Here is a 5000-nt window from a genome sequence, read left to right as displayed (position 1 = left end):
ATGGTATGACTAATATTATGTTGCTCAGTGTGACTAAAACACGTCGTAAAGCGGAGCCTGAAACACAGATGTTTGTATCTGAAAGGAGCAATGGAAAACCAGATCTGCTTGTTCAACAATGAGTCTCTTTAAACAAAAATGTTTATCCCAAATCGGCAAGATGATCAATGCCTTGGGGTTGTCTTTCGTGGACAGTAAGGTATTCTTACATAGTTTGATGGAGCAGAGGTTATTGCTTTGTTACGATCATTACGAATAGATACGTATATTTTGACGGTGAACTTCAAGTTTCGACTTTCTCTAGTTTTTCTCCGCACGCTTCAATTTATGTTTTTGTTGTCTAATTTCTCCATTGTACCATTGGGTGTTGGCCGAATGATAATGTTCTTAGTCACAATGGGACATTGATCATTCAAGGCGCTAGATGTGGTATCATTGAAAAGTTGGATCATATATTATATATCTTGTCTTTTTTTTCTGTCCGACATGACACATAATAATAAAAGACTTTTAGAGCGCACGGTCTCCTCTTGGCGATTCTTCATTAATACCCTGGTCCTCAATCGACAAACCAGTTGTTGACCTCTCAGAATCCGGTTTTTATAACTGGCACAATCAGTAGACATTATTAGGAACCAGGAGCTGAGGTGAGGTAGCCATAGTAGTCATCGTTGGTCATTTATGGCCATCCCCTTCCCCGCAATCAGCGGACACTGACTGACATCAAATTAGTCACATCAAATTAATGCCCTGCTTGTATTTCTTAATGAGCAGAGAGGCTGGGTATAATAAGAATGCAAGGGCTCTAGAACTCTATAAAATGCTTTCCCTCCCCCCCCCCCCCCCTCTCTCTCTCTCTCTCTCTCTCTCTCTCTCCTCTCTCTCTCTCTCTCTCTGTCTCCCTCCCTCTCTTCCCCTCTCTCTCTCTCTTTCTCTCTCTCTCTCTCTCTGTCTCTCTCTCTCTCTCCCTCCCTCTCTCTCTCTCTGTCTTTGTCTCCCTCCCTCACGTCCTCCCTCCCTCTCTATCTAGCTATCTGTATAATATCTATCTATTTAGTTCTATTTTTGTCTATCCATCCCTCTATCTATCTATCTGTCTATCTATCTATCTATCTATCTATCTATCTATCTATCTATCTATCTACTTATTCATCTATATATCTATCGATCTATCTATATCCATCTATAATTCTACCTACCCATCAATCTATCTATCTATCTATATATCTATCTATCATCTGTCTGTCTATATTATCTCTCCCTCTCACTCTCTCTCACACATACACACACACTCTCTCTCTCTCTCTCTCTCTCTCTCTCTCTCTCTCTCTCTCTCTCTCTCTCTCTCTCTCTCTCTCAAATCTACCTTCCTATCAATTTATCTATATCCGTTTGCTTATCTTTTTATATATTTTTATCCTTATCGCTCTATTAATCTATTTATACTTATCAGCCGCTGTGATTTTATTATGTAGAATCAAATTTTTCCTTTTGTCTCCGTCTTGAAACTTTAAGACCCTGGTCACAATTGGTAAATCTTTACCGTAACATAACATATTTTTCCACTTTTCGGCAGAAAACGTCTTCCTTACTTTTCCGTTAATCAAAATGATCCTCTCTTCATCTATACCTGAAACTTCAAAGACCGATTAAAATGATCAACAACTTATGAAAGAAGTGCCGCGTTTGAGAATTGTTGACACGCTTAATGTCATTTCAATTAATCGAAATTTGATAAAGAAAAGTTTTCCCGCCAAAACGAAAATCTGTTTTGTCAGAGTATTGCTCATGACCTCTCCTGCCACAATCAAATAGAGGAATTATACATTAGGAACCCGAGTGGTCATCTCCTGCAATAAGGGGAAGCCAACATAAAATCAATGTATGTAAATGTATCTTAATGAACGGAGAACGTGTCCGCTTTCAAATCAACAGAGGGTTATTATATCATTAGGTACAAGAGTTGTGATCGTGGTCATTTCTGGTCGCCTATTATTGCCAAGAAAGAAAAAAAATACAAGCATCAAATTGAAGCTCTGCTTGTATTGACATTGTTTCTCAAAATCCGGCAGATCTGCTCGCATCTCCGTATCCGGCCTTTTAACCTGCCACAATCACAAATGCAGGCATAATTAGAAACCGGAGTGGTCATCTGCTGCAATAAGGGGACGCCAAAATCAAATCAATGTTTTGTTAATGTATCTTAATGAAATGAGAGCCTGGCCTCTTTCAAAGCATCAGAGCGATATAACATTATTATTAGGTAAAGAGTTGTTTCCGTGGTCATCTCTGGTCATTTATTGCCAATATAAAAACATCCAGCATCACATTGATGGTGTTGGTACTGGCTTTATGAGCTTAAAGGTTGATTGGGTGACATGAGTAGCTCGGTAATAACTTAATATTAATTCAGAAAAGTGGGTGGAGCAGGCACTTATGTTAATAATAACAAGTAATGAAGCGAGAAGGAAAGTGCCAGAAAACAATAGAGAATTAAAATTTCGTGGCGGCGACCTTACTGGTACGACAACTCCGACAGGCTGAGTCGTCGTATCGGTAAGGTCGCGGATTCCATCCTCGATCGCCGCTGCGAATTTTTCTCTCTCTATTGTCTTCTGGCACTTTCCTATTCAATTCATTTCTTGTTATTAATAAATAAATATGTAACCCACAGTCTCAATACATTATCATGTTGGTTCGAATCAGACACTGAATATTAAATTAACAATTAGAATGATAAGAAACAGAAACGAATGGTCTTTTGCACTGACCGTTTTGGGACCGTAGGGTCACATTTTATTTTTTAAACACCAATAAAAACCAATCACGTAAAACAGCTCCTTATCGTATGCTTACAAGTACAAGAGACATTCGAAAAACTGAACGCAAAGAGTGAAATGTGTAATGTGTCATTTTGTGTAATTTAAATTTTATATGACATGCTTTAAAATAATATTCAGAATTTAATAAAATTTCAATAAAGTTATAAAACACAACTGTTATTAGATTGTTGTCTATTTATGCGAAGTCGTGTCATAGTATACGATAAAACAAATAAACATGCATTCTTTTTGACACTCCCAAGTTTTCTACAAAATAGCCATCAACTTTAGTGACCGTATTGAGGGCAAGAGGGAGATGTGATACAGTATTATTATTATTATTATTATTATTATTATTTATTATTATTATTATTATTATTATTATTATTATTATTATTATTATTATTATTATTATTATTATTATTATTATTATTATTATTATTATTATTATTATTATGCTATGTTTGAATTAGTATCAGCTAACTCGACAAAGACATGAAGAAGACATGAAATCTTCCCAAACCCTCGGGCCCATTTCCAGGCTTCGGATTGCTGTCACCGTTAGTTGTTGTTGTCACAACACAGTAGTCACTCATCCCCTGGACCGTCAGACACAGAGTGATCCCTGCGTGTAGTATTGATTGGTTATTGACTACAATGTGCCGCGGTCTTCGATCTATTGATTGATTGGTCGTCGCGTTTCATATCAATGACGGGTGGTTGCGTGTTTAAAATGAAATTGAAATAAATTGAATATCTTTCGACAACATATGGACTATAATATCATTTTTGTTTTTGGTTTGGTTATTTATTGATGTTTGATGATGTAAAAAAGTTCAGACCTTCAAAAATAGATGTCTTCGAAATATATGCTGTATCAGATGACCTGAGATTGAATATCTTTCAACGACATATGGACTATAATATCATATTTGTTTTTGGTTTGGTTATTTATTGATGTTTGATGATGTAAAAAAGTTCAGACATTCAAAAACAGATGTCTTTGAAATATATACTGTATCAGATAGCCTGAGAAAATCTGTAATAAAGGTTTGTGGTTTGAAGCTGGACAAGAGGAAATCAGCAAACAAATCTCAACAAGAAAATGGGAGTGGACTGGCCCAACCAACAACAGAAATTACGAGACTAGCTGTGGACTGGAACCCTCAGGGGAAAAAAGGAAGGTTGGGAAGCCAAAGAAAGCATGGAGAAAGTCTTGTGAGGAAGAGGTGAATTGGCTGGTATGTCCTGGGGAGAGACAAAGAACAGAATGCGGTGGATATGCACTATTGAAGCCCTGTGTTCCACAAGGAATATAAAAGATTAAATGATGAATGATGATGATGATGACGATGTTGATGAATTTGCTTTTGGTTGCTATTTGCTGCTGTTGCTGCTGCTGTTAGTCACATTTGTCAAATACACTCAGTGTGATCGGTAACATGCGTATCGAAAGAATCATCATCATCATCATCATCATCATCATCATCATCATCATCATCATCATCATCATCACCATCATCTACATCATCATCCTTTTCATCATCATCAACATCATCATAATCACTGTCATCACTATCATCGTCGTCGTTGTCATCATCATAATCATCATCATCACCATTATCAGCATCACCATTATAATCCTCATCATGGATATCATCATCATCATCATCATCATCATCATCATTACAATCATCTTTGATATCATAACTAAAATCTTTATTTTCGTTACCTTTGTTCTCATTGTTTTCATTGTCTAAGACATCACCATATCAATTATCAGCATCGTCATTGTCGTCAACATCACTAAAATCAAAACCATCATCACCGCTATCAAAGCCTTACAAGCTGCCTTCACTACGATTCCTACTTGTTCAAATGAACTGTTTCGTTTAATACGATGGCAGTATCAAAAAGAATAGTAAGCAATTTTTAAAAATACAATGCTGGTCAGCTTTCTGGCCAGTCGGGAAAGCGAAGAGTTAAAGATGCTCGGAGAATGCCACAGGGGGCAGTCCTCGAATCGAGTAAAGCCAGCGAATTAAGAGATGGGAGAAGAAACGCTCTTACTTTGTGCTGTGACAAAAGACAAAATCGATAAAAACAATTTGCCCGAGCTGATCACAGCCGGAAAAAAGCTAATGTATTTTACAGCTTAAAATTTACGGTGACAAGTTC

General features: G+C 36.9%; 1 protein-coding gene across 2 annotated transcripts in view; it reads right to left on the bottom strand.

Annotated features, from left to right (window-relative positions):
* The window catches only part of LOC144971181 (uncharacterized), a 193419-nt gene that overhangs the window by 178840 nt on the left and 9579 nt on the right, over window positions 1-5000 (bottom strand). The gene's annotated exons all lie outside the window — the stretch shown is intronic.

The sequence above is a fragment of the Berghia stephanieae genome, chromosome 4, assembly GCF_034508935.2.
Source record: "Berghia stephanieae isolate SIO BIC M18660-M18661 chromosome 4, UCSD_Bste_1.3, whole genome shotgun sequence".
NCBI lineage: Eukaryota > Metazoa > Mollusca > Gastropoda > Nudibranchia > Aeolidiidae > Berghia > Berghia stephanieae.
This window is presented reverse-complemented; position numbering and strand designations above follow the sequence as displayed.